We start from the raw sequence: 12,918 nt of genomic DNA on the forward strand, positions 1-12,918 counted from the left end.
CAGTTTTGCAATACTTCCCTTAGTAGGACGGTCTATAATTTCATCCAGGTTGTCATAAAACATACTAGATCACCATCTTTTTATGGCTGAATAGTATACCATGGTGTGTGTGTGTGTGTGTGTGTATGTGTATGTATATATATATATATATCACAATTTTTAAATCTATCCATTAACTGATGGGCACTTGGGGTTTTCCCGTATCTTTGCAATTGTGAATTATGCTGCTAAAAACATTAGCATGCAAATGTCCTTTTTTATGAAAAGTATTTTTTTCCTTTGGGTAAATATCTAGTGATGGGACTGCTGGATCAAAAGCCAGGTGTACTTTTAGTTCTATAAGTTATCACGATACCACTTAGAGTATACTAGATTTTAGTTCCACCTGCAGTAAATAAGTGTTCCCTTCTCTCCGCATCCATGCTGGCATCTGCTGCTTTGAGACTTTTTGATATGAGCCATTCTAACCAGTGTTAGGTAATACTTCATTGTGATTTTTATTTGCATTTCCCTGATGATTAGATGTTGAGCATTTTTTCATGTGTGTGTTGGGCATTAGACTATGTTCGTTTGAAAAGTTTCTGTTTACGTCTTTTGCCCTCTTTTTAATAGTGTTGTTTGATTGTTTCCTTATTGATTTGCTTGAGTTCTTTGTAGATAATGGTTATCAGCCCTTCTAATATTCTTTGAGTAGATGAACAAAATAAATACAAAGTTTTTGTGGTAACTTATGTATAAGATGAAACAGTATAGGGGAAATGGATAGTGATGGGTTTTAAATATTTCTATATCCTGGAAATGTGGAATCTCACCATTCAGGGGTGCTTTTTTCCTAGAAAACTATATGCCAGTGAGTTCTCTTAACTGGTGTTGCCAAGGGAGAAGTTTAGATGCTGCTTGTACCTTCTTCCATGTACAGGCACCTCAGAGATACTGGGGGCTTGGTTCCAGACCAGTGCAATAAAGTGAGATACACAAATACCTTATTTTCTTAGTGCATGTAAAAGTTATGTTTACATTACACTGTGTTCTATTAAATGTGCAGTAGCATTATGTCTGAAAAATCAATGTACACACCTTAGTTGAAAATATTTTATTGCTAAAATATTCTGACACAGACATGAAATGAGAGCAAGCTGTTAGGTGAACGGCACCAACGGACTTGTTCTTGGCAGGAGAGTCACAAGCTTCTCAATTTGTCAAAGCACAAAATCTGTGAATCACTATAATGCAAAATGAAGAAAAACAAGGTTTGGCTATTAAAAATGAATGCCTCTCTTTAAATTATTTTATTGCAATCTTTACCAATAGCGTCTCCTAACCCTCAATAGTATAAAATACGAAGTCAGTATTTTAAGTCTCTATTTCCTTTCATGGAGTTGAGGATAAGATCTGTTTTCCAGGCTGGTTTAAAGATCCTGGCTTGCGTGATCCACTGGCCTCAGCCTCCGGAGTAGCTGGGATTAATGGTGAGGCTCCTACTTCCAGCTTCCATTTCTTGCTGAAGTCTAAAATATTCATTGTCATCAGCATAAACTGAATTGTAGGTAACACCTTGTTTTAATGTGACACCATGGCTGTTAGTGTGGCTTTCTTTAATTAGTACTAATTTAATTAGAAGCCAAAGGAAGACAATATCAATTAAATTATATTTGCAAGTAATAAATTTGTCATGGTACACTGGGGCAAGTCTCCACTTCAAGGCAAGGTCAACACAATTTTTACAGAGGAAGTAAAGATTTAGTGAATTGGGAAAATATCTGGGGAATTTTTTACTACATAAAGAGTGGTGCCAGTAATTTAGGCAAAAATATTCCTTGCATAAAGGCTGAGATTAAACAGAAAATAATATGCTTTAACCTATTAGTCTTTTTATTTATTAACATGTTAAATACACTTCAGTGTAAATTAGCTAGTTCTGAATACGTACATTGTGAGCGTCTAGTTCTCTCTCCTTATCTATTGCTCTGCTTTCCTCTGTTCTAGCGACCTGTAGTTAACCTTGGTTTGAAAAAGATTAAACGACAAAATCCCAGAAATAAACGATTAGTAATTTTTAATTTGTGTGCTGAGTAGTGGTGAAGTCTTGCACGATGCACTACATCCCACCCTGAACCACCCCTTTGTTCCCACTGTGTATAAATGACTAACGCTAGCCATCCGGGTCGTCAAATCAATTGTGTCATTGACATGCTTATGTAAACTTTATTTCACTTAATAATTGCTGTAAAGTACAAGAGTAGGATTCTGGAATATTGTCATAATTGTTAAAATTTATTATTAGTCATTGTTGATAACCTCTTACTGTGCTTAATTTATAAATTAAACTTTATCATAAGCATGTATGTATGTAAATAAAACTCTGTGTGTGTGTATGTGTGTGTGTGTGTGTGTGTGTGTGGTCTGTATATACAAGGGCTATCTGGAAAGTAGCCAGCCAGGTAATATGAGAAATAGAGACATACGTGGTTGGACACTTGGACACTTTCTGGATAGCCCTATATTATATATGCAGATAAGAGAGAACTATTCTATATGCAACCATGGTCTTTCCGGTCCTAATAGTGAATTTGTATTGAAGATAAATCTGGCCCCATATAATTAGGGTGTGATGTGTTTTGAGATAGAAGTGACTGTAAATATCCCTGCCAATTCTTGAGAGAGTTTGGATCAAGAGTGTGATGGATCCTGAGTGAGGAATTCCAGCTGTGCTGCCTGAAGCTTATTCTCAAGTAGTTTTGAGAGTAGTTTTGAGCAAAGAAATATATGCAACCCTTACAAGCTTCTAGGGCACCACAAAGCAGGTCACATAATTTGTCCTATTTAGAGTTTAATTATAGCATCACCACTGTATCTTTTAAGGCAAAAAAAAAGCTCAGTATTTCCAAAGCCAAATGTAGAATTTTATGTTAGAGTGGACAAACCTTACTACTGAGTGTTGGCTCCACAAACTTCCAAAAAGTATTAAATAAAGTTGAGCTTGAGGTAATTATACTTTGACAGCTAGAACTAAGAGACATTATTTCCCAGCTTCTTGAACCGTATCAGTACAGTTGAGCTCATGCTGTCCTTGGTGAATTATTAGAAGTCACTCCAAGCACTCAGTTTAAAAGAAAAATGTTCATTTCACCCAACCTTGGTACCATTGCTTTGTTTGGTTTTTATAGCATCTAACAGATTTTGTCATCTGGAAATTTATATTGCTGCAAAACTGGCAGAAAAGTACTGAAAAAAGATTATATGAGGCAGTTTAAAGCAACTCTGAGTGATGCAAAGCTCAAGGAAAGGCAGATAAAGGAGGCCCCACTCGTTTACTCTCCAAGTGTGAACTATTTAAAACTCACATCTTCACTGAGACAGAGGCATATCTCTCTGTGTCTTTCTAACTCTCTCTCATACACAAATAGAGTAGCATGGTTAGTTACTTCCTAAACATTTACAGGGGTGATTCATATAAGTTAAAGCCATATGCATATATATATTGCAGCATTATTAAATTTAACAAAGGAGAGATCAGCCCATATTTCAGTAAATATACACATTAATTATGTACAGCTTCATGATTATGTAAATATATTAACAATAGTTTTCAGGTAGGCACAATTTATTCTTTCCTTCCACTAATATACATGGAGTTGCTATTTTATAAATGGTACTCTGAGAACACAGAAGATGCTACTTGAGCCTGATGCATGCAGAGCTTATAAGAAATCCAACAGGGAGGTTTTCAAGTTAAAACAGAGAACAAGAAGTAAAATGTGAAAATATCGGGAAGTATAAAACTTGCTGGTAAAGGTAAACATATAGTCATATTCAGAACCCTTGTTACCATAGAAGTGTTATGTAAATTATTCTTTTTGTTTGTTTGTTTTCATTTTTCAATGTATTTATTTTTTTAATTAATCATAGCTGTGTAAATTAATGCAGGGGTAAATGTGCTGGTTTTATATACAATTTGAAATACTTACAACAAACTGGTTAACACAGCCATAACTCTAGTGTAAGAGTTAAAATGAAAACTATTAAAAACCACTGTATCGCACTACCAGACCTCAGACTATATTATAAATTGATAGTGATCAAAACTGCATGGTACTGGCACAAAAACAGAGAGGTAGATGTGTGGAACAGACTAGAGAACCAAGAGATTAACCCAGCTCCTTACCGTTATTTGATCTTTGACAAGCCAATTAAAAACATTCAGTGGGGAAAAGATTCCCTATTTAACAAATGGTGCTGGGTGAACTGGCTGGCAACCTGCAGAAGACTGAAACTGGACCCACACCTTTCACCATTAACTAAGATAGACTCTCACTGAATTAAAGATTTAAACTTAGGACATGAAACTATAAAAATACTAGAAGAGAGTGCAGGGAAAACCCTTGAAGAAATTGGTCTGGGCAAGTATTTTATGAGGAGGACCCCTCAGGCAATTGAAGCAGCTTCAAAAATACACTAGTAGGACCTGATCAAACTAAAAAGCTTCTGCACAGCCAAGAACACAGTAAGTAAAGCAAGCAAACAGCCCTCAGAATGAGAGAAGATATTTGCAGGTTATGTCTCCAACAAAGGTTTAATAACCAGAATCCACAGAGAACTCAAACGTATAAGCAAGAAAAGAACAAGTGATCCCATCACAGGCTGAGCAAGGGACTTGAATAGAAACTTCTCTGAAGAAGGTAGGCGCATGGCCTACAGACATATGAAAAAATGCTCATCATCTTTAATCATCAGAGAAATGCAAATCAAAACTACTTTGAGATATCATCTAACTCCAGTAAGATTAGCCCATATCACAAAATCCCAAGACCGGAGATGTTGGTGTGGATGTGGAAAAAAGGGAACACTTCTACACTACTGGTGGGAATGCAAATTAATACATTCCTTTTGGAAAGATGCTTGGAGAACACTTAGAGATCTAAAAATAGATTTGCCATTCAATCCTATAATTCCTGTACTAGGTATATACCCAGAAGACCAAAAAATCACATTATAACAAAGACATTTATACCAGAATGTTTATTGCAGCCCAATTCATAATTGCTAAGTCATGGAAAAAGCCCAAGGGCCCATTGATCCACAAATGGATTAATAAATTGTGGTATATGTACACCATGGAATATAATGCAGCCTTAAAGAAAGATGGAAACTTTACCTCTTTTATGTTTACATGGATGGAGCTGGAACATATTCTTCTTAGTAAAGTATCTCAAGAATGGAAGAAAAAGTATCCAATGTACTCAGCCCTACTATGAAACTAATTTATGGCTTTCATATGAAAGCTGTAACCCAGTTATAATCTAAGAATATGGGGAAGGGGGAGAGGAAAGGGAGGGAGGGGGGAGGATGGACAGAGGGAGAGTGATTCGTGGGATTATACCTGTGGTGCATCTTACAAGGGTACATGTGAAACTTAGTAAATGTAGAATATAAATGTCTTAACACAATAACTAAGAAAATGCCAGGAAGGCTATGTTAACCAGTGTGATAAAAATGTGTGAAACGGTCTATAAAACCAGTGTATGGTGCCCCATGATCACATTAATGTACACAGCTATGATACAATTAAAAAACCACTGTAGCTGTAAATATTTGGCTAAGAATATAGTTAGATGTAAATTATGACATAAATAGCATAAAATGTAGTGGTGGAGAGAGAAGTAATATTGTAGTGTTTGCATGTGATTGATGTTAAGGTTATAAGGTTATAATCAGCTTAAATTATAATATGCTTTATGTAAGCCCTATGAGATCGCTAGTAGATTCACAAAAGATAAAAAGAAAGGAATCAAAACATATCAGAACAAAAATACAACAAATCACCGAAAAAAAGGCAGCAAATTTGGAAGAGAACAAAAGAATATAAAAAAGGTACATAGAAAAAGAAAAAATGTTGATAGCAAATTCTTACCTATCCAAAATTACTTTAAATGTAAATGGATTAAATTATCCAATGAAAAGACATAGGGTGTCTGAATAGAGATAATTAAAAAAAACCAAAAAAACAAGATGAAGAGATAAAGATATGCTGTCTACAAGAGACTCACTTTAGAGTTAAGGACACATAGTCTTGATAATGAAGGGCTGGAAAAAACTAGTTCAGGCAAATGATTATAAAAAGAAGGAGTGACTATAAACAAAACAGAATTTAAGTTGAAAACTGTATAAAAAAGATAAAGCCATTATATTATAATAAAGGAGTTAATCGGATATAAGAATTTTAATTATACAGACACACACACACCCCAACATTAGAGCACATAAACATACAAAACAAATTTTAATAGATCTGAGAGTGAGACAGACTGCAAAGCAATGATAGAGGATGTCAGTACTCCACTTTCAATAACAGATTAGGCAATCTAGACAGAAAATCAATAGGGAAAATATGGACTTGGACAATACTTTAGACAAAATGGACCTACTCAAAATATATAGAACATTCCACCCAACAACAGCAGAAGGTACATTCTTTTTAGGGGCACATAAAAATTTACTTAAAGAAAAGGTTGTATGTTAGTCCACAAAACAAGTCTTGATGAATTTGAGAAGATTGAAAATAGTACTTTTCGCTTAACCCAAAGTGATAGGGAACCTACATTTCATACACAAATTTGATCATATTACCGTCACCAGTGTGGTGTGGAGAGAGAGCAGTAGACATTCTTGGTCTCTGTCTAGTATTGGTCTCTGTCTAGTCTCTTGGTCTAGTATTTTTAATAGGAAGGTGAAGGAAGGCAGTAGTCAAAAAAAGGAGGAAGAAGAGAAGCCAAAGTAAACACAAAGAAGCTTGCTATATGTGTTTTGTAGGTAACATTTCATTAATAATTTGTTAACTCTCATCTTCTCTGTATGATGTAAATAAGAGTCATGCTGGCTATGTACATGTTGCTTGATTATAAAAAATATTAAATTTTGGAAAAAGATATAAAGTATTTAAACTTAAATTCTTATACTTCATTTTAAGTAGTATTATATTTTACAAGTGAATAGATGTGCTTGTTGGCTGGCCAGATTGCATTAGTTTATACATTTGATCAAGAATTTATCACTTACTTTTTAAAGAGTAAGTGATAGTTTGAGCTTCTTCTGGATCAGAATTTCAGAAAAGGCCAGTTTCCATATTTTATAGCCCCTATTGTAGAGAAGCGCATGAAAATAACATGAGGTTACAATAAAAATTTCTAAATGCTCTATTTCTTCTTTAATTTTCAAATTCTAAAAGGAAAACATAACATTTTATGCAGTATCATGATTTAAATATATGAGACCATTTAGATGCTTGAAACATTTATTCAACATATTTGTGTATTCTTTCATGCATTAAAAGAAAATTTATTGCAAACCTACTGCTAGTGAGCAAAATTCAAAACACATTTCAGAAAGTTTCTTGCTGTTCAGGAGTTTGCAAATCCCAACCCAGATTTTTAATGTCAGTCCACAAAGGTCACACTGTGGCAATATGATGTCGCGGTGAGGATCACAGGTTTGCATGCAAACAGGAGGCTTGAAATATTTTTCTGTGGCAATGTATTAGCACTCAGCATCCAGCGTGTGATTTCATCTCTGTAAGATTCAGACTTCTAACTGGAGGATAAATGCACATGTCAAAAGGAGAAAATAATAATATATATCTTAAATAGTTGTTGTCAAAGTTAAATGAAGTAATAGATGTAAAGTGTTTTACACAGTCTTTGACATACACCAACCATTTGATAAATGGTAGTTATTATTTTTATATTATATCAAGCCCATATTTAATCTTTTTGTTCTTCTTTATGAAAAGGAACATTATTTTAAAATGAAGGATAATAAATGATGACAAGAAAAAATTCAGGATAATGGGAAATATGAAAATTCTTTTTATAGTTTCAATTGTATGTTTTATTCTGATGTTAAAATATGGAAAAAATTACTTCATACAATTATATGGTTGCTCTTCTAATAAATAGCATAATGACATCTACTCTCCAAGGTTGTAGAAAGTAAGTGGCATGATGTAGGGCAGAACTAGAGATTGTCTTAAAAGGAAAACAGTCTTCACTTGAAAGAATGCTTAAATAAGTATTTTGAGGTAGGAGAGGGCATGCTGAGAATAGGAACTCAGCCATGCCACTCCCCCCACACCCCACATTGTTTTCCTAATGAAACGGGAAGAACTTCTATTTACTCTTCAGAAATATCTGTATTTATGCTCCTGAGAAAGAAGAAAGGGGAAGCAATGGTGAACCAAGAAAGGAGGAAAAGACAGGAGAAACGAATCAGATGTAAATACAGGGAAATACTTAGATCATCAGAGTGATGCTGCTGTCACTGTCACTGATAATTGTCCTTCCTGAGATTCTCAGTTTTGCCCCCTCTCATGGTGAAGACGCTGCACAACAGTGGTTCTTTAACTTCAGAGCTCTCAATAAACCACGTTGTGAGGTTGTGGGATGCAGAAAATAGAAAAACTTCGAAATTCATGTCTCTATGAACATATCAAATCTAGTTTACCTGACAGGCAAAATAGTACCATGAAAAGGGTCATTTAATCACTCACTTCTCTATTTGTTTTTATGTCATCAAATCAATGAAGTTTTACATGATCCCTACACCAATCTCCCACTGGCTGGGCTTATCATTAGCTTAGAAAATGTAGTCAATAAAGATAATTTTAGGTAAGATAGAACCTCATTCAACAAATTTAATTTGTTCCATAGCATTTGAATGAACCTAACCCAAGCGAGTGTTGGGAATTTCCAAAGACTCAGCAGGGTCTCCGGCACCAAAATTTAATCTGAAAATCTTCAGTCCAGTGGTGCCACCAATCCTTGGCCTTAACTATATTATAATTCCTACAGGTTCTTAGCCCCTTTGTTGCTGCTGTTTGGTTTTCCTTTGGAACTCAGCTTTCAGTGTTTGCTTCTTACAATAGACCACACACAGATGACTTGTTCAGCTTCCAAGGCATAGACAGCCCCAGGACACTGGCTTGTCCATTTGCTCAGGGCTCTATAACCACCTTGAAGAGCAGAGTCGCTGAGGACCTCAAGCCAGCACTGAAGCATCCTTAGGGCAGGCAGCTATAAGAGCCCACAATTCACCCCTACAATCAGCTTCTATTCCTGGCAACGTGACATCAGCTCCAATGAAAACCAGACTTCATTAATCATAATGTTGTGGGTAAATAGACTAACATAATGTAGAAGTTCCTAAATGCTAGATAGGAACAGGAAACTTCTCTAGTCTCTCTTAGGGAATGCTGACATGCTAACACTTTATTGAAAAAGAAATATGAGGACAGCAACAGTCAGGAAAGCCAGGCAAGGAAGGAGAAACACAAACACACCGTCCTGTGTCCCTGAGCTGGCCATGCAGCCACCACCACACAGCCAGCCAGCTGCTGGCGGTGTGTTTGGAAGGAGGCTGTGTGCAGTCGCTTTGTTTGGGACAGATAGTTGTTAGGGGAAATAAAGTGAATGAAATTTATCCGTCAGAGTTTTCTTTTTACTCACTAGAATTTCAGAGTACAGAATACTTCCTGGTTTGGGTCTCTTCAGGCCTCCCAGGGCAGGTCAGCCTTTGCAACACCTGGGAGGAGTCACTGCCCCAGGCTGGAGGGTTGAGCCAGCGGGAAGGCTTGGCAGTGTTGAGGTCGTTAGGCCCAGGGCAGATTAGATGGAGCAAATCTGCCTGGCTTATAAACTTGGTCCAGTAGGGAAATTTTAAATTCAGAAGTGTGGCCCTCCCCCTGATGCCGCAGTGACTCCCAGAAGGGGCATATGAGCTGACACAGACTCTAAAGAAAAGGCGCCGGCTGTCCAGGAGTTAGAAACATGGTCTTACTCTTTATTTCTGCCCAGCTGGCTATAAATCAAGCAAGAGACAAGTCACACCAGGTGACAGGGAGTTGTGAGCATATTACCTTTAGGAACAATGAGGTTTGTCTCTCCTGTATTCAGAGTGAGGGGAGAATGGTTCCCATAGTAAGTTGTAAGCGTAAGCTTCTAAAATTCACAAATGTGAAATTCAAAATTTTACTTCCTTCCTGGGGCAGGCATTCCCTATTAGAAAGTTAAGTTTAAAATACTGTACTTATCTGCAATTGTATATACGCCTATACCATTATTAAATGATTATAATGTACTCACTAAAATATACTTGCCTAGAACTTTGAATGTTAGGCTGTTTAAATTTTTCTACTTCTTGAAGTGAACGGGTAAAACCGACCCTACATCCACCCTAAACATTTTCATAAGCCTTAAAATTGCTTCTACAAAAATATCACATCTGAAAACTACCTTCCTCTTAAACTTATAACCGTCACTTTTTGCATCCCACACTACCAAACTGAAAATGAAATAATGAAAGAAACTACAGTGGTCTATACAAACACACCAAGTGAAGCTGATAAAACAATGCTTTGTTTACACATCTTTAAAAGGATTCATGTTTATGGCAGAATATTGCATTGTATTGGGCAGGTTTATTGTTAACAGTGATACTGGTGCTATTTAAAATTAACCTTATAAATTATTAAAATTACAACAAAATAGGAATCATAATAATGTCATCAGGAATTGTTTTTTATATAGAAGAAAACAAAGTATGGTATAAAATTAAAGAAATGAAGACAGAATGCTGTCATTTTAGAACAAATTTTTTTTTTTTTTGTAGAGATAGAGTCTCACTTTATTACCCTTGGTAGAGTGTTGTGGCATTACAGCTCACAGCAACCTCCACTTCCTGGGCTTAGATGATTCTCCTGCATCAGGCGCCCACCACAGCGCCCAGCTATTTTTTGTTGCAGTTTGGCTGGGGCTGGGTTTGAACCCACCACCCTTGGTATATGGCGTTGGCACCCTACTCAGTGAGCCACAGGTGCTGCCCTAGAACAAAATTTGAAACACCAGTGTTTGCTCATGATTTTGAAATAAAATTTATTTTATTGCTGTACAATAAATTACCTAACACAGGTGTCATCCTACCTTCAGATATATGACATAACATCTTCGTGGCCTAAATTATAAATTTTTTTTACCAAAGGAATCACAGATTTCCCCTTGAAATAATGGTTGATTTCCTGTTTGTAAGAAAAAAAGTGTAAGGTAATACTGATGCATCTTATTTTGGCAGAAAACAAGAAATTTTAATGTACTTGTATCAAGAAATCCAAGAACTGGATGAAAAGGGCTTAGAGTGGTTATGTTCTGGTAATTTGATAATCAAAATATGAATAAGTATAATAGATCAAGACATATTGAATCTATGAAATTCCAGGAGTACATCATGATACTCCAAAATAAAAGTTACCTTCAATATATACTTCCAAAATTATATATATATGTGTGTGTGTGTGTGTGTGTGTGTGTGTGTGTCTGTAAGGAGTATGAACCTGAAATGTGAACTCTCCTGATGGCTTTATTATCTATTTCAGATTATATATATATATTTTTTTTCAGGTTATATATATATATATATATATATATATATATATATATATACACATATATATATTTCTTTAGATTTAACTTCTGGTTTAATATGTGTTGATACATGACTTCATTCTTACCATGGCAACGAAGTTTTAGGGAAAGACAATTATGGCTTTTCCTCCATACACCTGTTCAGTCGGCCCCATATAAACCAGGCACAGGAAAACTACATTTGATGGACTCTTCATTTCAAAAGTACATTCTACCTTTGATGATGTCCTCAATGTCTGTCCTTCTACAAATTTTCCAAATTACCTCTTAGAAAAGGTTCACTACAAGTTTATTCTGGTGGTAAGACATAGCGATTATTTTTCTATTTGGGGTCCAATCACACAAAATCCCATCCATATACCTGTGATTTCTTGTTTCATCAGTGAAAAATAATTTTTACAAACCACGATCATTCTTAATAAAGTAGCTCTTGGTAGCTAGTAGTCCATACATCTAGGCTTCCTTTCAAAAATAAATTTTCAAAAAAAAAAGCACCCTAATAATTATAAATGAGCTATTGCCTTAGCTTTACTCGCATTACAAACTTTGAAGATTGCAATGTGCGATGCTCAAATCTTACTTGATTTAAATTAGACTAGACTTAATATTGAATCTCACTTTCAAGTGTTCCTTGGATTCTTCACAAGATCCACAGGTCTCATAACCAGTCTCACCCTTCTGGGGCAAACAGAATGAATCTCTCAGTGGTTCTTACGGTATGTGTATGTGTCCCCTCAAAATTCATAAGCTGACATCCTAAACCCCACTGGGATGATATTAGGATGACCTGTGGAAGATAACTAGTTCATATATATAAGTTCACTGGAGTGCTCTCTCTCTGCCTTTCCCCCAGGGTGGGACGCACCGTGATGTCTGCATTCTGCAACCCAGAAGGTGGCTACCACTGTCACCTGACCTTACCGGTACCCTGATCTTGGAGTTTCAATCTTCAGAACTATGAGAACTGCATTTCTTTGGTTTATAAGCCACAGTCCATGCTAATTTGTGATAGCAGTCCAAAATGATTAAACTAGTGGACTATTATAAATAAGTCATCAATTCTATTATTTCCAGGTAAATGTGGTGTTCCAATTACCTATTGCTTTGTGACTTGATAGCATAAAGCAATAATTTTATTATGTCTTGTGATTTTAGTGAGTCAGACATGCAGGAGAAGTTTGGTCGAGAAGTTCCAGTTTGGGTTTCTCTTACTGTTGTAATCACATGTTAGTTAAAACTCGGACAAAGGAGAAGTAAAGTGGCTGGGGGCCCGGGGGGCAGCTCTCGCTTTCCCTCTTTAATCAGGGTCAGGACACATCTGCGAGCTGGGCCTCCTCACACCAGGGCCACCTCAGAGGAGAGAGGCTATTTACAGTTTCTGTATAATATCTGACATCGTTTTTATTCTGAGTAACATCCGGTAATAATTTAGCACATACTCCTTACTATA

This window comes from Nycticebus coucang, chromosome 12 (genome assembly GCF_027406575.1).
Source record: "Nycticebus coucang isolate mNycCou1 chromosome 12, mNycCou1.pri, whole genome shotgun sequence".
In the NCBI taxonomy this organism is placed as follows: domain Eukaryota; kingdom Metazoa; phylum Chordata; class Mammalia; order Primates; family Lorisidae; genus Nycticebus; species Nycticebus coucang.